The 26,528-nt window shown below is 33.9% G+C and overlaps 1 long non-coding RNA gene across 1 annotated transcript; it reads right to left on the bottom strand.

Annotated features, from left to right (window-relative positions):
• LOC105167766 lies at positions 428 to 16,703 on the bottom strand. The gene is made up of 3 exons (XR_848280.2): positions 16,412 to 16,703; positions 976 to 1,039; positions 428 to 810 (listed from the first exon to the last, which is right to left on the bottom strand). It is a non-coding gene; the product is annotated as an uncharacterized LOC105167766 (long non-coding RNA).

The following is a 26,528-nucleotide window of genomic DNA, read 5'->3' as shown; positions in this document are numbered from 1 at the left end:
ATAATTATCGGAAAAAATGCAAGCAACTCCTTGTGATATCGCAAATGAGCAAATTATCCTCTTATGAAAAAATAAACAGCGATTTACCTTCCTATATTTTTTGAAATACAATAATTTACCTCTCTATATTTTTAAAATGAAGCAATTTACCATTCTGTATAAGGAGGTAAATTGCTCCATTTTAAAAAGTATAGGGAGATAAATTGCTATATTTTTTTCATAGTAGGGTAATGTGCTCATTTTCAATATCATAAAGGATAAATTATTATTCACCCGATAATTATCCATGCATTCAGTACACTAAACATCGGAGATAACACGAATTTTAATTGAAAACTACTCACATAGCACATGCAATACGTACACATCACACTTAAATACGTGCATTCTTCAAAAGCACACAACGTAATGGGTGTTATTGGAGAATCCTCAGCATACTGAGTTAAGTTCTTCAACATACTTGAGAAACCACATTTTTTGCAGAGAAAACCACCCAGATGAGCTTAAAGTTTGAATGAAAACAACAGGTTATATCTCTTGGAGATGCAATTTCTCATCACCCCTCTAAATGTTAACAACCGAGTAATACAATAACTTACACGAACATCTTGCCATGCGGTACGACACTGCTGCGTTATGAGCTCGACATGTCAAAAGTGAGCAGACGACGCTTGATATTCACCAACCAAATAGAGGGGTTGGGGGTACGAAAAGAGCTGTCTCGTTAGGTATCGGCCATCAAAGGATATAATCTCTACTGCCCTTTCATTTAGCCCTTTGTATTGCGCACTGAGATACATATGGTTTCAGCTGAAAATAAGAGAAACAAGCATTTGTGCGATCATGATGAGTAAAACACATATTAAATGTAAATGCAGTATTTGGAGTAGAAAAGTTAGAGTCTTGGTTGTTTAGTTGCTACCGTAAGTCCGCAATTCAAGATGGACATATGTGAAATAAATCGAACTTGTGTACCTTGAAGTCAGTCAAATCTGCACGACATGATTTCGCAACTTCTCAGGCACCACCACATAACCACCTGCCAACAATATCATACTTTTCGAAAATTCTTACTTGTAAGATAGACTTTGCAGCATCTAAATGCATTTTACTTTTAAAGAGGATACTAACGGGTAACTTGGATAAGACTCCAAGTTTACTACATATGTCCGACTAAATGATGAGTGGAGCTGAAAATTAATCTAATGACTCGATATTTGATTTGGGGATCTATTGATGAAAGCTCGCTTAAGCTTCATTCATTAAATTAACAAACCAAGAATCGGGCATTTTTAAGCCATATTTTTAGTTAAGTTTAGCACAAAAACTGATGATTGGTGATCACCTATCAGATTCGACCCCTGGGTTAACAATATCATATAATGGCAACCACCTTAAAAGCAGCAGATTAACGGATCAAACTCACTGTCGTTTAAAAGAAGAATAGATAAATACTTGTAATCCTATGAAGTGTTGGCTTTCTTTCTTTTCAAGAAGGATTTATAAGTCAGTAAAGTTAAATTGTCTATTTCTAGGTTTCTTGAATCTACTAACCTACTTGTCCTAACTAGAGGAATATGACCTAGCTTATGCATGCCATTTCTATAATTTAGTTCTTGATTATCCATTAAGATATTTGTTTTGAGTGTACATAATCCAATTATGACATGGAGTGTACCAATTTATAACTCAAGAGACTCATCGTCAAATAAAAGAACTTTTATCGATCAAATTTCTAGTCTAGCTTGTCCAACATAGACTAATGAAAACGTGATCATGCTGGGTTACACTATTGTATTCTATCCTTACATGATTACTAATAGCTAAGTCCACTTAGTCCTATAGCTTCTGCAGTAATGGCCTTGCCATCGCTTAGCTTTGGGATGATCTGTCTAAGCCTTTTACTCCTTTGCATTTATGCAAACTATTTGCAAAAATGAGCTTCTAAAGTAGGTATCCAATATCTAGGGAGTATAATTAGCAATCATGTTGCGCAACAACAAATGCAACAGCTTGGGAGGAAATGAGTTTATAACGCTCCCTCTTCCAAAGCCTCTTGGCAATTTATGCAAACGTCATTCCCAATTCTTAACTGCCGAACCTTTACTCTCGCCTAGAGGGGCAACAGGATCACTCAAAGCGCTTGCGGTGGCTGATTTGCTCCACCTTCTTCCTTTTCCAGCATCAGGCACCCTTGCCTTTTGCCCTTGAGGTCGAAGTCTCCTAATCCAATAACGGCGGCGCAGATTTTTCAATCCGTTGCCTCGTATTGGTCCAACCATGTGTATGAACTCATGAATGATTTTTCAAGTCCATTCAAAGTTCATGATAAACAGGTCGAAGGAGGGATGAAGGGACTGAAGGATCACGTTAATGTACATCTTTTTTTCAAGATCAATATTGAGGTCTTTGAGCTTCTCCACAAGGGATATCATTTAAAGCCCATGTTTATGTATAGACAACCCTCAATCATCTTGACTCTCAAAAAAAGACTCCATCGTAGCGTATCCAATATGTCGGTTCGGTGTAGCATAAACTCATTTTATGTGGAGCTTTTTCGAGCGAACAACGTCCAGCCTGTTACACTGCTCATTGGTCATGGAAGCAGGATGACGTTGCGGACCTTGTGGTTGTCCTTATGCCTTTTCCCAAAAGTGAAACATTCTTTAGGTGAGGACCCTTTTTGCAAGTCAAATGGAGGTGACTTATCAATGACACAAGCCAGGTCCCCAAAATCGAGGACAATCCTTAGATTTGGCAAACAATTAATGAAAGGGGACAAGCGGATCAGCCCGAGAACGCTCAAGCGAAAGCGAGAGATGAAAATATTAACGTAAAATTAAACGGTCATACCAAGGGATGTATCCTTGTTGTTCACGGGCGTTTGATGTAGTATGAAAAACAAGAATAAAATATTCATACGAGGCTATGGTTGAGATACGAAAGGAGAAGCATAAATTTTGTAAAAATCGAAATTACCTCTTGAAAATTCAAATTCCAACCGGCTATTTGCGTTGAATTGTTCACCTAAGGTTCCAAAGTCGCAACCCTTAGAAGAAAATCCACACAACACCGGAATGAACGAGGCCTTGATATCATTTCTAGAAGAGATCGAGGGGCGACTGAGAGCAAGAAAGAGAGGGAGAGATTTTTGTGTGTTGTAAATTGTGTAATTATTTAGAAAATAATTACACATAATACATATATTATACCTTATATAGATAAGTAGGAATATGTCTAGATATATTCCACGCATCTATAAGGTAACCCTTCCATTTATATGGTATGATCCAATCATGCCATATAGATAGGGTTCTGATTATGACCAAGTTTGCACTTTCCAAAAATACAATTTCTTAATCAACTCTCCTTCCATCAATTTACTAGTGAGCCTTAATTAGTTGGCCGAATTTATATAAAATAAATTCCAAGCCAAATGAATTCCAAACGTGCCACAACTCATGAGACCACGAATGGGTGAAAATAGTCCACACCACATTGTTGTGGAGGGAAGGTTTGGATTTAATCAAACCATTTGATTTTTAATCCAGGGCCTAATTTTTAACTTGGACCATCCAAGTGAGAGTTAAACTTGTTGTGACCGAGACTTCATCATTATAGAAATTTGCATGTTTCAGTTTTAATCATTGAGTATAAACAACTGCATTCTAAACACATCATACATCAAATACCAAAATATACACAACATTCAGATGCGGTCCGTAGTGGATCTATGGTTAATCTAGGGTGGTTTACACTGTTACAAAGTTATAACCCCTTATCATTCTAATGGGCCCTATAATGACTCTTTGTTCATTCGGGCTCTCCATTGTGGGCTTCGTCCAACAAGCTTCTTTTTTTTGGGCCAGCATTGCTATGGAAATGCTTTCTTACATTTTGTTTCAAAAAAGAAAAAAATCCTCACAACCTAACTACACTTATTACAATTGAAATTAGAAATACTAATCAATAGTTGGGGGAGTACATAGAAAAGGAGGAAGAAAACCTTATTATTTCAAGACAAAAAAAGAAAGAGGAATAACAACGAGGCACGCAGGCCTCACCCAATAGAAATTAGACCATACATATGAGTCATGGGCTTTGTGATCATCTCCATTGCTCATCCAATAAACAATTACAACACATTTATATGACATACAAACGTGCAAATCAAATAACATTCCATGCATTAATCACATGATATCTAATATCATAACCAATAACATAATTATATGCAGAAATTATACATTAATATGCAATTAAAAAATGAATATCAAGCCCCATACATCCAATGTACAAATATTTTTTTTTGTTTGGAAACCATATTCATATTAATTTAAGGCACATTTTAATTTTAGAAAAATCGAATTTAACTAAAATTAAAATTAGCAACAATTAATAATTTTAATAAAATTTCAGAAATCAAGAATATGGAAAATGAGGTTTTTAACGATAATCTAATTTAGGGATGTTATTAAAAACGATAGTTATAAATATATAATGGATTTGATTAAAATGAATTATTTTGAATTAATTGATAAATTATAAGTATTTTTATGAAGTTTAGAGTATCTAGTTACTAAGAAGAACTAGAACAAAGACTTATATTTCGATAGAAATGAAATATTGAAGAATTATTAGGAATTATGCGAATAATATTTAATATTCTATTTAAAAATTTTGATATTCTCGATATATTAATTATATGCGTTATAACTCATAATATTTAATATTCTACTTAAAAATTTTGATATTCTCGATACATTAATTATATGCGTTATAACTCATTATAGGATACATGGATAAAGTGAAAGGACTGAACAATTATCTATTTGGTAGATAAAGTGTGGTAAGGTAGAGATAAGTAAATTATTAGTATTATCTATATATGTTCCCTTTATTTGTGGTATTACTTTTATATAAATTTGTGATTCATATTGAACTGATTTATCTGAAATTGTATGGGTGTTGGATGATTTAATTTGATTTACGATATTGTGTACGTGAAATGAGAAAATATATTAAAATATTATATCTGTTGCATGATGTGTTTTGGTTGCTCCTAAATGAAAATATGTCGATATATGATTTTACATTACTAGTTGTTTACAAAAATGGTGATATATGAAAATGAGGGATGGTGAAAATTGAATATAATTTTGATGTAAATACCCCTTGATGTTGTTGAAAAGCCTGTACGACAAAATGAAATGAAAAGAGCTATGATTCGATATGAGAAAGAAATGAAATGAAAAGAGCTTTGATGAGATATGAAAAAGAGCTACGATACAATGTCAAAAGAGCAATAATGGGATATAAAAGAGCTATGATGTGACATAAAAGAGCTATGATGCAAATTAAAAGAGCTGTGATGCGAAATGAGATTGTTGTTAAGGGGATTCATTTGAACTTTATATAATGGTGATATTGAGTTGATGAAAAAATACTACATCACCTTCTAGTAAGCAGACTGGGGAAAAAATGAGTTAAATTGATTATTTTATTACGAGTTGGCTATGTGGTGCAATAAAGCTGATTATGTTGATTAAATTGATTATATTCTATGCATCTTGCCTGCTTATCTTGTTTGGGCTATATTTGATGTACATATATAGATAGAGCTGGTTATTTACTTACTGAGTTGCTGCCTCATTCTTCTGCTGATATTTTCTTTCAGGAGTAGATCTTGAGGTGTTTGCCTATCGAAGGCTAGGTCCAAACGCTATATTCAGTCAGGTTGGGCTAGTACGTAGTTTTCTCCTCATTGTCAGTTAAAATACAAATCACATTTTGGTTGTATAGAGGAATTAAAGCGTAGGAACTACTTGTGAGGGATTCCTTTCTGGTGTTTGATATATGCGTATATATATAAAGTTTTGGGTTGATTGTGTTTGTCATGATGTTGAGACTATGTGTGCATATTGATTATGCCTATATTTATATATATAGATTAAGGGGTTACTTTAAGTATGATGTTTAGGAAAGATATAATCGGATTAGCGATAGAGTGTGTTACAGTGCGAACCCATCCATGCACAAATCCAATTTAACACTATGAGGCTCTGCTGCAAAATGGGGATATGTCCGGTCAAAATACCTCCATACTTCTGCATAAGACGGATGGAACATGGATCTCTCCTCCGTCTGATGGCTGGCATGCCACGTCATTTGCTCGACAGTCGCTTCTGAAGCATACAACCTCTACAGGTGAGGGGTGATCGACAGGTACCTAAGAATGGCATACGGGGTTTTCTTGTGGTTAGGATTTTGCTCCCTAGTCCACATGTACCTTGCTTCTCCACAAAACTTTCAGTAGTCCAGACCAATGTCGTCCTTCCAATACAACATGTAACCACGCATCAATCTTCTCAACAGGTAAACCCTAGTCTCTTATCAACTTTTTCGTACTATAGTAATCCATGGGAGACTGTGATCATGGGGCAATATATATTCAGCCTACTAGTATATTCGATCATATAAATGCTGAGAAATATGACCTTTGCCCTTGATATTCACCAAATCAGCAACAACCCCCAATTGAGATTGCGCGCAATCGTTCCACAATGACTGCTCGACAGCATGCACTACATTGTGCAATCGATCTGCCAGCCTAAACATATAATCATAAAGGCCCCCACCATAATATGAACTCGGCACTATATCAGTAGGACACGACCTTGTACCATCATCAGACACACCATCCTGGTTATAATTAGAAGACCAGAAAGGCGGTCTGATGGCATAAAAAATCATCCTCTGTGTCCAATCCATCTATACCGCATCACCGAGTTTGTACTGGTACCCTCCACCTCATGAGAAATGGAAGTTTGCTCCACTTGCAAAGGGGCCGCGGTGACGACCTCAAAATACTCATGCACCCTCTCCTCACCATGAGATGTTCAATTATAATTCTCTAGCATAAAATCTTTTATATACAAGTCAAAATTTACCTCACCTGTAGTTTTGGAAACTTCATTTTTGCATTTTTGAGAAGGACACTTAATTTTCTCACTGTCCATATATACATGTTAAGATTTGGCCCATTTTATAAATGTAGCAATCCTCAAACTCCAGAATAAAAACCACCCTATTGGGCAGGTTCTTCTCATACATCTATCTCCTCAATTGTCTTAACATGATGATGAGTCCTACACACACACACACACATATATATATATATATTATAACATTAATTTTAATTGACAAAATTACAACAAATATAATTATTGATAAATAACGGATTAAAATTGTTACCTGATCAAAATAACTTCAAATATCAACAAAAATTCGAGAGAGAGTAACGAACAAGAGTATGAAAATATTAGTGAAATAGTAAGAGATCAAAAAAATTCTGGAGAGATTGAGGAAATAGAGAGAAAATAAGAAGAATGAAAAAAGATAGTGAGATTAAATGAAAAGAGAGGACCATATATATATAGGAAAAATTGGAATGGGATTTAGAACGGGTACTAGAACACATATTTAGCCGTTAAAACTTAGCCGTTATTTTACAATTTGCAACAGTCATTGGACCGTAATTAGGTACGGTCTTTTGTCCATTGAATTATAGCCGTTGTACTCCATTTGGAGCGATTTTAGTAATACAATATTAATAAAATAACAAAATCATTTCAACATGTATCAATTCTTGGGACGATCATTGTAACACATTCCGTCTTAAGTAAAACTCATATTCAGGGATGATTTTTCGCAAAATTGCTTAGGTGCGTACTCAAAACCGTTTCAAATTATACCTTATTTTGGAATACATTTACTAATTATCTTTTTTGGGCATTAATTGTCTCACATATAAGAACAGTCAATATAAGACTATACCTGATTCTAATAATGTGTTCCAAATAGAGTTCCAACCATTTAACATTACTATGTTGGAAAGGTCGTGGGAGCGGATATTGTAACTGCTATTTTGGAACATATTTTGGCACATTTTGGCCGTTCCCAAAAAATTACCCATAAAAAAAAGCAATCATGATATCATCTATCAAGTTCCATTCCTATTGTGTTCCAATACCCGTTCCAATATGGAACGAGGTTCGGAATAGTCGTCCGATTCGTGCAAAATTCCGCCTTTCTTTGTAGTGATGTACACATGCACACTATATCCACCACTAAGCCATGGATCGATTTTGATTTAATCAAATTAAATCAAGTCTAACAAATATCCATGGATTTCAAATTAATGCAATTAATTTAAAACCTTATAGAAACTCAAAAGTTTATTAAATCCAATTAAATAAACATAAGTCCAACAATTAATTAATTAATTAATTCAATCAATTACTTAAACCAAATTTAATAAACTAATCCAATTAATTAATTCTTGGGCCATCCTTTCAATGGACTTTTCCAAATAAATGATCCAATCATTTATATTCCCATTGAATTAATTTAATCTAATTAAATTTATTCGTTTGTTCTATAATTAGTTCTATCTATTCCGTAGTGATTATATGTGATTCTTTAGGTTCACCCTCAACTAGATTTGGGCTTTATGTCCAATATAAATACTTAATTAAATATAGTTTAATTAATTATTTTTAAGTAACCATTAATCGGAACGCCCGTCACCATGGGTGGCCGTCTAGCAACACTCCATAACACCAGAGACTAGGTGTATGTTGGCGTGTATATTTAGACTCCCAAGTTTCATACAAGTATGGTCCTTTCGTCGCCATCTCCCAACTTTAGTCTAGGGCATGAAATTGGGTGTCGGTTCCCATCTTGGACCAGGCAACTATGCTGAAAACTCGAGATGCATTTACCCTGTTGATCGACATTGAAAACTATTTCCTATTCAACCAACCGCTAGACCATAAACTTAGTGAGTCTAAACCATCTCAGAGCGCATAGAAAATTTATCTGTCATATACTGATAGGGGACGGATTCTATCTTATAATCCACTGTCCCACTACACACTCCGACTAAAGTGGACAAGGTTTATAACCACCACAGTGAGGACATATTCATCTCTCGCCAGATCCAAGATATAGCTATCATATATATGCGACTATCATGATACCTCAAGTTGGAGGACTAATTCTATACTATCAGTCCCGGGAATTCAAGCCATACCGACCAAGCCTGCAAGACTTCCACATGACGGTTCTTGCGAATTAGTTCAATCAGTTAGCAACCTTGTCAACTAATCTACTAAAATTGCATAGACGTTCTACGTCTATCGTTGATGAAACACGACTCATCCAATAAATGCAGTACATAGTACAAATCTTTATAGGACTCTCGATGCCTAGTTTTGAGGTCCTTGATTTGGAACGTTTCAAACCAACCTTTAGAAGTTGGTTTCATAGCTGCCATCCAATGTGCATCCCATCTACATAGGTTATCTAATTGGTCTGTGGGCATTTGTTGTGACGTTAAAATACCGTTCAATGTAAATAGTAAGCACAACAAACACATAGTGCCACAGATGAATGCTTACTACATTAATCAAGATAATATAACATACATATAGATTGCTAAATAGTTTCCAATACGCCAATCTAATTTTTTTTCAGTCACCTATTCGAACACTTCTTCCTCTAGTTTGCATATACATATCCAAGTCATTCTTGTCTATATTTATGCTAGTCCAGATGTATAATTGCTCATAAGATGGTTTCACTGATGTAATGCATGGATTCATTAGTCTAATTCCTATGCATCATTTTATTTGATATTCAGAGTTGGGTTGGGTGTGAGATAGATCCAACCCATAGCCGAATGGCATATTTGTCCCTCTCTCTAGCTCATATATGCAATTGGATTTTGCAGTCGTGGCAGGCCTCCATCTCATGCCTGTTGTTTCCAAACCTGAACATCACTCGATTTATTTTCTTTCTTGATTTCTTTCTAGAGTATTTTAATGTTGCCTAGCTGACTCACTCTTATCTTTGAATAATTGAGAATCAAGTTGAAACACTGGAACATGCCACTCTTGGAATCGTGGAGCTCGATGGGCTCTTATGGTTAGCTCGAACTTGTACCATATGTAATGAGCTTTTATGGTTCAAGCATCAAGCCCAAGCTTGAGCTCATACCATATATAATGAGTTCGGGCGAAAGTTTGAATTTTCAATAAATTTTACTATTATAAATAAATAATTTTAAATATTGTTATATTAATTATAAAAAATATTAAACATAGGGTGCAATATTTTAAATTATTATTATAAAAGAAAAAGTGCATGCCGCCCCCATCTGATATACAAAATGTACAAAATACCCCCTATAAAAAATCAAATTACCCTTCTGTGTTTTTAAGAATAAAGCAATTTACAACCTTGGCCCTAGTAGTATACTACTCGCACCTTAGGTGCGATTTTCATTGATTTTTAAGAAATATTGTATATGTGATATCCCATTTGATAATATAATATATAGTGTTTGGTTGAAGGTATTATAAATTATGATTAAATGTAAAAAGAGTGTTAAGGGTATTCTTTTTAAGTTATTTTATTTTAATATTGGAGTTTATGAATAATTACAAAAGATTAAAAAAACCTATATTTAATAAATAATTGTAGTTTGTCAATAATACTGAAATACAATATTTAAAATAAAAATTTTTATGAAATATTTTCTTTTTTTACATTCATAGAAGGAAGAAATTAAAAATAGACATTCAATTATTAAAAAAAAGAAGAAAGAGGGAGAATGTTTAAGTTTTTCAAAAATATTACAACAGTATGGCAGAAATTCTACTCTAAAATTTAATATTTAATCAAACTTCAATATTATAAAAGTAATATAGTTTTATTATATTTTATTATTAGATTATTATAATTTGAAGTATATTATTTTAAGCATGCATGTATTTCGAGTCCACAAGTTAGTGGGATAGGATTTAAGTAACAATTTTTTTTTATCCAACCTTAACTATGCGCTATACCATAAATTAGTATTGATAAGCCTAGACCCAATATTAATACCGAGCTCTGAAATCATGAACTAAATATGTGATTATCCATAATCCACAATTCTATCATGCATAATGACACGAACTAGCGGTGCAAGTGAATCGAGCCCTGTCGAGTTGAGTCAAAATTTAGGCTCGAACTCGGGCTAAAAAAAAAAAATAATATAAGATCGAGCGTAAGCACCAGATAAGGTTAGGCTCAAAAATGAAAAAATAGGTTCAAGCTCTAACTTGGAAACAAGCTGAACTTGAGCTCGATTTTTACCCCTTTTTTTCTCTTGAAACAAAATCCAGACAGTAAAAATATTTGGACTATTTTACAAAATTTGAAATACATTATTCAAAAGTCTAAATAAGAGAATAAGCACCAAGAATAAAACATTCACAAGAAGCCAAGAAAAAAAAACAAAAGCAATGAGATGAATAGAAAATTGACATCACAAAAAAGTACAATCATTTAGTGACAAAATAACAAAATTTCCATATCACTTCACCTAAATCTCACAACCTCATCAGTCCAATCATTTAGCAGGATTCAAGCAATCTAGTCAAACAATTGTAAAAGTTGAAAATTTACTACAAAATATAAGCATTAGCAATATATATCAGCAGTGCTCTCCAAGTGGAAAACTCTAATTCAAGTCGGGTTTGACTAGACATGGACCATTAATATAAGACGTGCAATACATTGACGGTATAATTAGTGTATAGTTAAGAGAAAATATATCACATTTGCTCTATGATTCGTTTTTTTTGGCTAAACCTGATTTCGGTAAGAATTTTCTCTCTCAAAGTTTATCAAATGTTAACTCAAATATACACCTCAACTAAAGTAATTGCAAAATTTTAAAGAAGGTACCATCAATAATAATGAATATTTTCGCATCAAAATTACGAACATATGTTGAGATAAAAAGATAGTTAATAATGCAATAACCGGTTAAGAGAAAAATAAGAACTCAGAAACCAAACTAACATAATATGATTTTTTTTTTACCAAAAACATTATATTTTAGAAGCATCGCCTACTTGGAAGGAATACCGGTATTGCTTTTTTGTCATTCTTTACTTCAAAGCACTTTGTCAACCAATGTCTTCTACACATTAATACTTGAACTAATTCTGAAGTCAATGAGACATGGTGCTTGTTAATGACTACTTCCAACACAAAAAGTAGTCTCCAAAGCAATAATAGTGGATTGATATAGCAAGGATATCTCGTGCCATATACGACCTTGTACTTAATTGAGTTAACTCTTCACCATTCTAAAACATCAAATTATTTGTCAATTCTGTTGTCCTTCTTAACCGATTAACAACTTTTTTCAATATATTTATATCGAGTTCTGATTTCTCAGGGTGAATAGAAATAACTCCAAAAAAAGTTAACATATTCAGACCAAACAATTGATATTCCAACATTACTTAGTACCTTAACCTAGAGAATTGACCCCTTGTATTTCTTCATATGATTCACCTTTATCATTATACATCAGTTCATACTGAGAGTAGAGTTCATGCAAGGCCTGGCAAATAAAGCTTAAGGAAACAAACTACGTGTGTTCATCTTGCGCCTCCTATCAAGGATGACTACTATTGACATCAACAAATTAATCTTATTTTAATACTTATCAAACTTGATTTTATTCTTTCCATCATGTCTCGAATAAAGCCATCATTTGTCTAATGATTTTTTTTTATCTAATAACACTTTCAGTCTGTTCATTGCATTAAGAAACAAGTTTGAGGTTGGTAGTCACTCCAAAAATGATGTGTATGGAATTCAAGAAAACCTCGAATATTGAACATACCTTTTCTACTTTTTCCAATCTTCAGGGTTTAGAATATGAGCACAACACCTAACATGAAATAATTTTTCCTCATAACGCAACTTTTTCTTTGTTTCCACAGAAATCTCCAGATGGTAAACGACATAATCATTGGCAGAGGCATTGTCAATAGATATTATGTGAATTTTATTTTGAATGTTCCAATCTTCTAAGCAACGTCAAATGACATGGTAATTTTAAACCTCAGCAGAAAGTGGAATGTAAATAAAGTTGAGTACATGCATGTTTCTATAGTTGCCAATGTTGATCTATCCAATGGCTAATTATCGCAATGTAGTGAAATAATCGGTATAGTCTGAGAATGCGTGAAATAAAAAAATTTAAACCTGTTCAAAAGGGGTGTTCCCTTTGAAATTCTCAGACGTTCGGTGCTTGTCAAAAGTATAATAGCAGACATATAAACATACTAGACATGTAGCTAGAGGATGAAACAAAAAGCATAGAAACATAAATTGAAACTTTACCTTTTTGTTTCTATAGATGAGCAACAACGTGCGTTGTTTTATTTACATTCTTCCGTTTCGTTCACTTGAGCATTCAAACTAAAATTCCTCTAAGTTGTCCACACTACAAAGTGGAATAGATATAGTTCTTTTCCTATGCTAGATAGAACAAAGAACAAGAAGAAAAAAACAACTCCAAACAAACACTATTGTTTAGTGCTTTTGGATTATTTTATGTTCTAACTTGAATCTAATTCAATATGGAACAAAAGGAGAATATTTTTAGAGAGAAAACAGAGAAAAATTCGTGGCTGAGGAGGTAGGTTATGTTGGATATGTGTGTAGTTTTGTATATCACATACAATTGAATTCAAAATTCAATAACTACCAAGTTTGCCTCCAAGGTAGCCTATACACCCACATGCATATAACCTTTAATCATGATAAAATAACCACTCCATCATGTTCATCATGGTGAGGAGTTTCAACTCCTTCTTAACTTGCTCCAATCTCCCACAAATGGGCATGAACTTCAACTATGCACCGGGCTTGATCTAATCAAATTAAATCAGGCTTAACCAAAGTCCATTGGAATATAATTAATTAAATTAATTTTAGCCCAACTAAGTCCAAAGATTCATTTAATCCAATTAAATAAATCTAAGTGCAAATATTAATTAATTGATCTAATTAACTAATTAAGCCAAACCTAATAAATTAATCTAATTAATTTATGGTGTTAAGCTCAAAAATTAATGAATCCAATTAATTAATTCTTGAGCCATCCATCAAATGAATTATTAAATAAATGATCCAATCATTTAAATTTAATTCAATTAAATTAATTTATTTTTTCTCGAATTAATTCCAAATTAGTTCCACCAATTCCATAGTGGTTTGTGTGTGACTCTTTAGGTTCACCCTCAGCTAGACTTGAGCATTGTGTCTAACACAAATAATTAATTATATATAATTTAATTAATTATTTTTAATTAACCATTGATTGAAAACGCCTGTCACCATAGGTAGCCGTCTAGCAGCAGTTCATGGCACTAGAGATTAGGTCAATGTTGGCGTGAGCATTTGGGGTCTGGAATTTCATACAGGTCCGGTCCTTCCGTCGGCCATCTCTCGGCATTAGTCTAGGGCATGGAATTGGGCGTTGGTTGCGATCCTAGACCAGACAACTATGTTGAGTACTTGAGATATTTTTACTCTATTAATCAATAAAGAAAACTATTTCCTATTCAATCAATCGCTATGGCCATAGACTTAGAGAGTTTAAACCATCTTTGAGGGCTTATGATATATGTTCATCATATACTGATAGGGGACGGATTCTATCATGAAATCTACCATCCCCACTAAATACTCCGACCACACTGGACAAGACTTATAACGACCACATCGAAGATACAATCATCTTTGCCAGATACAAGATATAGCCATCATATGCATGCGACTGCCATGATTCCTTAAGTCCAAGAACTAATCCTGTATTATCGAAATGAGAATTCAAGTCAAGGCTCCAAAGCTCCAAGTCTTCCATATGACGATTCCCACGAGTCAGTTCAATCAGTTAACAACCTTGTAAACGAATCCACTAAAATTGTATAGATATCCCATGTCTGTCGCTGATGAAGCACGACACTCATCCAATGAATGCAATACTTAGTACAAGTCTCTACAGGACTCTCGATGCCCAATCTCAAGGTTCTCGACTTGGAACGTTTCAGACCAAAGCTCAAAAGTTGATTTCATAACTGTCATCCAATATGCAGCCTAATTACATGGATTTATTCAATTGGTTTGTGGGCATTTGTTGTGCTGTTAACACACCATTTAACGTAAATAGTAAGCACAACAAACACATAGTGCCACAGATGAATGCTTACTACATTCATCAAGATAGTATCACATTAATTAAGATTGCTAAATGATTTCCAAAACTGTCAATCCAATTGGCTTTCTGGTCACCAGTTTTAACATATAGTCCAACTTCTAATTCTTTGATTTCCAACAATCAGTCATAAAATTAATTGTTTTCAGCTTTTCAGCAAGTTCTTCATTTTCACCTTCTTAGTCTCATAAACATTGACACAATATGTCTTTATCATTATTTTTTAAACTCCTCTCAGCTCAGGCATTCCCCTTCTTCAAAACAGATTAGATCTCTCTTCTTGCAATTGAGAGAAAGATTTCTTGTGCATAATTATCCAGTGAGTTAGCAACTCTTTGATACTTTTCATGTCAAACTTCCCGTCTTGCAAAACTTGATAAGATATTGGATCTACATTGCTTGGTGTAGAACCAAGTTGTGTTTACATCAAATTCTCTCTTCCCTTTGTAGCTTTTTCTCTTAGATGGCTGGCACAGTGTTGCAAGTTTCCATGCAATTGAGTTGCTAGATTAACTTTGCTTCTCGCGAGCATCTTATTGAATGATTGAATATGTTGAATCTACTATAGAAATAGAAATATAAGGTGAAAGATTATCATTTGGCGTCTTTTATACCTGAAAAACAATTGAAATGCAACTTAAATGAAATTTTAGAAATTCAATAAATATGGACTATTTTACAATTTTGATTACATTACTCAAGAATCTAAATAATCACTATGGAGTACGGAGAATGAGCATGTCAGAGATAAAATAGTAATCTTTATTGCTAAGTAAAACCACCAAATAAATTGACTTCCAATAAGGGAGTAGTTCAAACTAAAATCATAGTCCTCAACACTTCCACCACCATGTAATTACAATAGTGAAGGATGATCATATACACATCATTTCTAACTATCAAATTTCACATATGCAATATATCCAACTATCAGTTTATGTGGAAATAGAAGCAGCCACTGTGCATAGAAAAAAATTGGGATCCAACTATCACACACAGATCTCCATTCTTTTTTGGCTATGCATAAGGAAGAAACAAAAGAAGTATTACAATATAGTATAATTTGCAGTTTATAGTTTTGCATTATGGAAGCTTCAATGTAGCAGTATACATAAGCAACCATAAACTTTATCAGAAATTTCACAGATCAAGAACTATATGTCACCACACAAGTCCAAGTTATTTGAACAGTAAATTGCCAAGGACACTAACTTACAAATCACAATGATGCAATATAAATTAAACCATGGGTGATTTAAACAAAAAAATTGGGAAACTGACCTCTTAATCTTTGAAACCTTTTGGAATGCATTTCTTTTATGAACTTTCAAGAAAAATTGCAAAGAAGGAAGAACATCTGGTGGTGTGTCGTTTCGATGGCAGTGGCGAGTCAGCCTGGAGCGGAGGTGTCTCATAGGTGACAATAAAGCTTCGAAATTTACCACCGATAATAGACTAGGAAGGGCACCGAGGATTTGGTCCTTTGGTTGGAATCAGGTGTTGTTTCTCTAATCTGCAATGAGTGAACTTGGAGAGAAGGTGTGCCAGTGACGATAAAGCTTTGAAATTTGTCGCTGACATGGAGGTTGGATGGGTAGCAAAGCTTTTTCTAATTTCTATTTATCTGTATCGATGTTTTGAGAGAGAGACTTTCTTGAAATTCTCCATATTCTAAATTTTGAACCTTTTTTTGTTTATTTTCTTGTGACGAGTTAATTTATTACTTTGTCTAATAAGTATAGATATAACTAATATATATTCCTAGAAATGTTTTAATTTTTATTGTGACTAAGATTTTGTTACAAATTTAACTTGTTGAAAAAAATTCAATTTGTTGTGACTAATTATGACATTTGTTATAAATTTAACTTGTTGAAAAAAAATTAATTTCATGTGACCAATTATGACAATTGTTACAAAAATTAAACTTTGTTGTAGCAACTAGTTTTTGTAATTATTTACACATTTGTTATAATTATTTTGTTATAACAAATGCATCATTTTGTAGTGGATGCTGAAAAATAACAATAACATTCGTATGCATCATATTATATAATTATTTATAAAAAGAATACCAAAATTTACTAAATAATGTTGATTAAGCTTGTTTTAAAATAAACATAAACAAAAATATCATATGTTATTATTATCTAAAACTAAAATATAAGATATTGACTATACTTTAGTGTATGGTGAATTTTAAAGCAAATTCATTTTCTTGTAGTGGATTCAATATACAATAAAAAATATATGCATTATATTAATTATTTATTTATAAAAATATCAAAACTTATTAAATTATTGATTGATTTTTTTTAGATAGTATTATATAAATAAAAATACAGTATTTATTGTTATCTAAAATTAAAATAGAAGATATGTTGATTCTAACATATGGTGAATTTTGAATATGAACTAGATAAAGCATTGAGTTTAAACATGAACTAGATATAGTATTTTGTAGTTAAAGATAAAGTATTTAAAAATATAAAAAAAGAAAAAGCTCATGCCGGCTTGTAAACAGCAACCATAGAGCTCGAGCCAAGTTGAGTTTTAAATCAAGCCTTTGCAGCTTGACTCGTCTTGTACCCCTAACACGAACCAAACATGCCCAATGAGATTAAGCCTGTACTAAATTAAGTAATAACAATTTTAAATCAATTCAAACATATAATGAAATCAACAAGAATTACGAAATTATTTATAAGTGAAATTCTTACCAGTACACATATTAAGATGAAAACCAATAAGCTTTTGTAGAATTGTTGCAATTGCACTATTTTTGACTCTGCAAGATATCTATCTTTTCTGAATATGTCCTGGTTTGCTCATTATAGGCATCCATCTCCTTTTTTGGTTCATTTAATATCATTATTTGCTCTCATATGGTTCAATAATGTTCAAATCTTATTATTGGTTTAGTCACACGCTGATAACTTCTCTTTCAATTTAGCATTACCAACTACACTTGAACATGACTGTTTGTTTTTAACTACCTTGACTCAATTCTTCCTTCCTATTGCATACCTTGACTTATGACTTAATATAGACATCAAAATTTCATCCTTAAAAGGTGTCACCTTTATCAATAAGTGCACTTTGCATAGAAACCGTGTTCTCCAATACTGCATATGTAAATTAATTAATCAAATATATGAATATGTTTTTCTTATAAATAAAATTATACTTTAGCTTATATATGCTGATTGGACAATAGAATTTACAAATTCAACACCATTTTTAATCTTCTGTGAACATCCCTCCATAAAGAAACTTCATATGCAAAGATAGTTTGTCAAGTTAGAAAGAACATAAACTTCATGTATATATAGGAAAACCTAACATGCCACTTTCCTATAGCGGGAAAGCAATATTATCGTTTTAGAGTTAAGGTTAAATGATAGTTCGGAGTGGTTTTATGAATTGATGCGAGATTCCCACTATATTACGTAATTAAATATTAGAATAATAAAATGAATAACCATTACTGGGAAGAAAGTTAAATAAAAAAATATTATAATATATTCTATATAAATAATATTTCAATATAGTAATTTATCCGATATCACTTGATAATCCTCATATTAACAAAGTCACAAGCAACATGCCAGTTTGCCTGCTCAAGTTCGGTCTTGACTTCTCTAAGATTGCTGCTTTATTATACCAACTTCTTATACCCTTGATGCAAAATGTTAATCCATCATGTACATGAAACTTGGAATTTATAATCAACAATCTTGTTCACTTGTTGACCCTTTAATATCAAACCATAGCTACATAAATAAATTATGTGTCAATTCTTTTAAAATATGATTAACAATATAAAAAATAGTAGACAAAATTTTGCAGTTACTAATTGTAAAATGAATAATGATAATGAATGATGTTAATTGACTACAAATAATCTAGCATAACAATCTTTCTTTGTTTTTCTTAGGATCTTTTCTCTAATGTGAGACACCTTGTATATCAACATTGGTTTTGATAACAATCCAAACTCTAGCAGTAAATTTAGCTTTGTAATCCATGGGAATGGTTTCTCCAGATTCAAAGAATTTTATTGTTCCCAAGATATAATACATCATCAAAGGATGTGGTGGAAATAAACTAAACTTATATGCAAACTCATTGTTTAGACTGACTACTTACTCTTTTCACAAATTTGAACAACTTATGATCTCTTGCTAGACCACAACCTTGTATCTATCGATCTTAGCAACTGCAAATAAATCAAAATTATATATAAAATGCTTCATGAAATTATGTTAGTTCTTTAATATTTCATTTTATACTTGTGGCATCATGACCAAGGGAATCATCAATTTCTCTATGTGATTGTTCTTCTATTGGTAATGATCTTTGAGAAGAGAAAGATTTCACTATGTTATCCAACCCAATATAGAACCATACCTAGGAAACTCACTTAAAGTCCACAAAATTGTAGCATGCAATTGAAAATTTTTCTTGTAAATATTTTAATGTGCTCCATACAATATTAAAGCTTTTATCCGCCCTTTTTCAATCATTTTAATATGAAATAATATAAAAATTGCATATAGGAATAGTCTTTTACAAACTCGGTATAGTTCATATTTCGCATATCTTAGGAAGTTTCTAAAACTTTATGTTTCCTTCTGAAAATTTTGCACCTTGCTCATTGCTTTTAACATTTCATTTAAATTAGATGATTGATATTTATCACATTATTATCTATAAGAATGTCAATTTCAATATCATCATTAATAACGGTATGCACTTTCTCCTAATATAACATCCATCTAGATAATTGTATGAGAAACCATTTGTATGTTGATCAAGATTAACTTCATCAAGAGATTGGTGATATTATAAATAGCACAACAAAACAAAGCCAAATATAGTACTAGACAAATATGAAAACAAAGTTCACAATCAACAGAAAGAAAACAAAAACATAACTATCTTCCCCTCTTCAAACTTGCGACAAAGCACTCCACTTTCTCCATCAATTCTCCTGCTGAGGTAAAGGAGTTCTCGAAAATCATAAAGTTCCTAGCTCACCACAGAAACCAACAAATAAGAAGAACTTTTCCAAACTCATCTGCATCCAGCGCTCTATGTAATCCATGCAGCCAATCCTCTAGACAATCTCGGTCTTGCGAGATACAAGTTCAGTGAAGATTTGACAAAGCCCAGACGCGGCGAGGAAAAGTGCACCGAAGTAAAAGATAGAGCAACTCCTCGCGATCAGGTCCACACCATGGGCAAGTACCAATCATAAACACCACTCTTTGCTCCAGATTTAGGATTTTTGGGGGCCCATTACGGCATACGAGCTAAGCAAACAAACAAACTTTGGGCATCACATGAGCCACCCAAATGAAATTCCAATTAGCTGGTCTTGGAGGAAGATGAACCCCGATGACAATAGTGACCAAGGGACACCTCACGACAGGCCAGTTAGTATGCACTTCGCATGGTGAAACGTCCACTACATTCGTAATGCCATCATAAAGAATCCCCCCCCCAAGAGGGATGGCCAGAATAGCGTCGACATCCTCGATAACGAAGACGGCTTTGATCAATTCTTCATTCCAGCCTCCTCCGTCTTGAATCAAGGCGTCAACCGTGGCAAGAGGGTCGAGGGAGTGAGGCACAATGATGACTCAAAACAATAGCAGGCCAGGGAATCGAACAATTGGTCTAAATGTGAACGTTGTTGTCATTACCAATCTGCCACCAATATCCATCTCAATCAAATGTCGAGTCTCCATCATACAACGGCAAGTAAAAGAGCAAGAAGGTCCAACGATGCTGAAAAGACATCTTTCGTAGGGAAGTATTTGTTCTTCAAGATGTGGCCAAGCAAACAAGCAGGATTTAGGATCACTTACCACATTTGTTTTGCTAACAACGTCTGATTGAAATGTTGCAGCTTGCAAACACCTAAGCCTCCCTCTTCCATCCAAGTGCTCAGTTTGTCCCAAGCAATCTAGTGAATGCGCTTTCTCTCCTTATTGTGCCATAGGAAATCGACCATCATTCCCTCAACCACCTGGCAGGTAGAAATTGTGTGTACGAAACAACTCATCAAGAAGGTGGACATAGCCTGGATGACTGACTGAAGAAGTACCATGCGCCCTGCTTGTGATAAGTTTTTGCACCTCCAGCTCTAAAGCTGAGCCCATGGTGGGTCTTTTATATTTTGTAATACTGTCTTCAAGCGTCCCACAATCGCTGAAAAACCTAGGTATTTGTCATGCATGTCCATGATTCGAACCCCAATAATTCTGGCAAGGGTCTCTTGCCCTTCAACCGTTGTGTTTCTATTGAAAGCCATCGAGGAGTCCTGAAAGTTCACCATCAGCCCAAACGCTGCCTCAAGCATGCCAAAAACATTCTGTATGCTCGTTATAGCCTCATGTTTTGCTCATACTATGGTGTCATCAGTGAAGAGAAGATGGGAGACACAAGGACTGTGTTGGTTAATTGCCATTCCCCAAATTTCGCCTCTTATCTCAACCATCCATATGAGGTTGCTAACGCCTATTCAGAATCCAAGAAAAGATATGGCAAAAATATGTCCCCTTGAAGGAGTCCCCGCTGTGAATGAAAGTAGCTAAACTTATTACCAGTTAGCATTATTGAATAAGAGACAGTGGAAACATTAATCGGATGAGGGAATTAAAATGTGGGTGAAAACCAAGCTTAGCTAAGACTCTTTCAAGGAAAATCCATTCGACGCGATCATATGCCTTGCTGAGCTCAAGCTTAAGAGCTACCTGTCATACTAAGCCCCAATACATGAGTGCTAGATAATGGTTAATTTCATACACAACAAGCACATTATCAGTAATCAATCTACCAGTTAAGAAAGCTGACTGAGACTCGAAGATAATATCATTCATGAAGGGGTTTAAGAAATTAACCAACATGTTTGAAGCAATCTTATAAGTGATATTAGAGAGACTAATTGGCCTAAAATGACTGACATTCTCAGGATTGGGACACTTAGGTATCAAGACTATGACATTGTAGTTAAATTTAGGAACAAAATTCCTATTGTTCAAAACATCAAGGACATATGTTGTAACCTTAGCGCCAACAATAGTTCAAAATTTCTGATAGAAAATGAGAGACATACAGTTAGGTCCTGGGTGAAAGCAGCGCTAAAGGCGAGTGGATCGGCCCGGAACGCGCAAGGAAGGCGGTAATATAAAATTACATAAATTAAAAACAAAACGTAATAAAACCATAATTCCAAGGGGTGTACCCTTGGAGTTCTTGAGCGTTCGATGTAGTTAATAATAAATGACAATAAGATTAACGGGGCTAATGGTTGAATGAAATACGAGAGGTACATAAAATATAAATCAAGAATTACCTTTTGATTTGATACATAATTTATAAATCAAGAATTATCTTTTGATTTGATTTACATTGAACCTCTTTCATTTGATCCGTTCACAAAAGGCTGTAACGTAGAACCCTCTAAAGTTGCATCCACACCACACCGGAATTGGGATATCTCAATTCTCTTCGCTAGAAGAAATTACAGAAAAAAATATACACCAAGTGTATATATAAAAGGGGGCGGCCGAGAGGTGGAATTAAGGTGTAGGAATTTTTTTTGTGTATTATGCATGCATTCGCTCATTCATTCATTTGTTATTCCAAATAACTAATACACATATATATACCTTGTATGGATGCATTAAAATATATCTAAGTTCATTTAACCATCCATAAGGTAATAAAATCCTTTATTCCAAATGAAAAATGACTAACATGGCACTTTCCAAAAGTGAATTTGTTAGTCAATAATTTCTTTTTCTAACAATTTTCACCAACTTAATTATGGGACTTGGGCCGATTTTAACAATAAATAAAATACAAGGCCCAATTAATTTAATTAAATCTAATTTAATTAAAGCTCACTTAATTAAGTCCATCATATATTTGATCCAATTAAATATATGCGCCCGATAAGACTTTATTCATTAATAAGTCCAACTTATTAAATAATAAAGGCAAGCTCATCGTAAATTAATCCTATTAATTTACTTTTGGGCTTACCAATCCAAAAGATCCCTCTTATTTATAAGTAATCCAATTATATAATTAATTCTCAATTAATTCCTCATCCCTTCTTGGTGATTTATGTGTGACTCTTTAGGTTCACCTTTCAGCTACACTTGGGCTAGTGTCAAACACTATTATTAATTAAATCCAATTAATTACTGAAAGAATCGATATGGCCTAGGAACGCGGCAGAAGCATGAAAAAAATTATTTAAAACTGTTCAAAGTGGTGTTCCCTTTAAAATTTCTGGGTGTTTAGTGTTTATCAAAAGCATAATAATCAATATATAAACATGCTAGACAAGTGGCTAGACGATGAAACAAAAAGCATAGAAACAGAAATGAAACTTTACCTTTTTGTTTCTATAGTTGAGCAGCAATGTGGATTGTTCCCTTTACCGTCTTCCGTTCCGTTCACTTTAGGATCTAAATTAGAACTCCTCTAATTTGTCCACACCATACTAAGGAAGAGATATAGTTCTTTTTCTATTGTTTGATAGAACAAAGAACAAGAAGAAAAATAACTCCAAACTAACACTATTGATTAGTGCTTTCGAAATGTTTTATATTCTAAATTGAATCCAATTCAATATATAATAAAAATGAGAACAATTTTGGAGAGAAAAGAGAGTAAATTTTGTGGCTTAGGTGCTGGTTATACATGATATGTGTGTAGTTTTGTATATTACATACAATTGAATTCAAAATTCAATAACTACTAAGTTTGCCTCCAAGGTAACGTATACACACATACATACATATAACCTCCAACCATGATGAAATAACCACTCCATCATGGTGAGGAGTTTCAACTCCTTCTTCACTTGTTCCAACCTCCCTCAAATGGGCTTGGACTCCAAGTATGGACCGGGCTTGATTAAATCAAATTAAATTAAACTCAACTAAAGTCGACTGGATAATAATTAATTAAATTAATTATAGCCCAACTAAGTCCAAAGATTCATTTAATTCAATTAAATATACTAAGCCCACACTCTAATTAACTGATCCAATCAATTAATTAAGCCAAATCAAATAAATTAATTTAATTAATTTATAGATGTTAAGCCCAAAATTAATTAATCAAATTAATTAACTCGTAAGTCATCCATCAAATGGATTATTAAATGAATGATCCAATCATTTATATATTTTTCTTGAATTAATTTAATCCAATTAAATCGTTTCTTCTCGAATTAATTCTAAATTAATACCCCCAATTTCATAGTGATTTGTATGTGACTCTTTAGGTTCATCTTCAGCTAGACTTGGACATCGTGTCCAACACAAATAATTAACTAAATCTAATTTAATTAATCATTTCCAATTAACCATTAATCGAAAAAGCCCGTCACTATGGGTGGTGGTCTAGCAACGGTCCCAGGCACTAGAGACTAGGCGAGTTACGGTGTGAACATTTAGGCTCTGAAGTTCTATACAGGTACTATCCTTCCATTGACAATCTCCCAGCCTTAGTCTAGGACATGGAATTGGGCATCGGTTCCCATCCTGGACTAGACAATTATGCTGAATACTTGAGATGCGTTTACTCTATTGATCGACAAAGGAAATCATTTTCTATTCGACCAATCGCTATGACCACAGACTTAGAGAGTCTAAACCATCTTAGAGCGCATAGGAGATATATCTATCATATACCGATAGGGGACGAATTCTATCTTGAAATCCACCGTCCTCACTACGTAATCCGACTACATTAGACAAGCTTATGATGACCACATCGAAGATACAGTCATCTCTTCCCGGATCTAAGATATAGCCATCATATGCGTGCGACTGTCATGATTCTTCAAGTCCTAGGACTAATCTTGTACTATCGGAGTCGAAAAATCAAGTCATACCGACCAAACCTCCAAGGCTTTCATATGATGATTGCCATGAGCCAGTTCAATCAGTTAATAACCTTGTTAACTAATCCACCAAAATTTCATAGACATCCCATGTCTGTCACCGATGAAACACGGCAATCATTCAATGAATGCAATATTTAGTGCAAGTCTCTATAGAATTCTCGATGTCTAGTCTCAAGGTCCTAGACTTGGAGCGTTTCAGTCCAACCCTCAAAAGTTGGTTTTATAGCTGTCATCCAATACGCAACCCAACTACATGGGTTATTCAATTGGTCTGTAGGCATTTTTTGTGACGTTAAAACACCGTTCAATGTAGGATATAAGTACAAATGGTGCCACAAATGAATACTTACTACATTCATCAAGATTATATCACATTCATAAAGATTGCTAATGGTTCCCACTACCGCCAATTCAATTGGCTTTTCGGTCACCATTTCTAACAATCTCCTACTTGACCTAAAGACAATTGCCCATATCCCTCTAACCTATCTGAGTGAGCAATCTGCGGTACCTGCTTGATCTTACGGGTCTACCATATTTTCTGTCGAAATAACGCGGTCCAACCGCACTTCACCTCTTCCTACCATCGTTCCAAACTGATGGGGGCGTCTAAGAATATTCCTTGAATTTATGATGAGATCTCGGCCCTTTAGCTTATGCCATTTCCTAGTTGTTATCCTCCAGGTAACTGCTGGCTTGGCCGTGCTAGGCTCCACATTCAACCATTAGATGTGGATTTTCATCAAAAACACTTCTTGAGCTTTAAAGTCACTATACATTTGACTTCTATGGTGAAAACCATTGTGGCATCCCGCTTGAAACTATTCCAAGCCACCACATCACCATTAAGTCTGAATGTCCATTCAAATTGAAACTAGTCACCATTCACATATAACTGAAAGTTAGTATCGTTATAGCCTTCCAGAATCAACTCCCCATTGACTTGCATCAAGAACACTTCCTTAATCCTTATTCAGGTACTAAAGAGTAATCTTGATTCCTATGCAGTTCCTTCTCGATACACTCCCGATATCCATTGTTGTGTTCAAAGCACATAATATTCGGCCAAGTGCATTGGACCACATACCCATGTTGTCAGTGACAAAAGACATAGGGGATGTTAAACATCCTTCTAAATTTCTCATCAGTCCACGAAGTTTGAGTCTTGGACGGCTTAACCCTATGATAAGGGAAGGAATCCAATTCCTTCATGGAGAATTGCGTGAATAATGTTTGTGCTTCGGTATCTCCAAACATCTTTACATCATTCCAAATGAGTAAGACGTTCTCACCTAAAACACTAGGAACACTCCTACTGACCTTCTAACTCATTTTCGACCCGACTCATACCCTCGATGACCTTTCTAGATGAATTATCCAGATACAGGAAGTTTCAAACCTAGTTTGTACTCCATGTCGAATCTCATGGCTCCAAGCCATTCATCCAACCTGATGTCCTACATC

Source organism: Sesamum indicum, linkage group LG8, assembly GCF_000512975.1.
Source record: "Sesamum indicum cultivar Zhongzhi No. 13 linkage group LG8, S_indicum_v1.0, whole genome shotgun sequence".
NCBI lineage: Eukaryota > Viridiplantae > Streptophyta > Magnoliopsida > Lamiales > Pedaliaceae > Sesamum > Sesamum indicum.
This window is presented reverse-complemented; position numbering and strand designations above follow the sequence as displayed.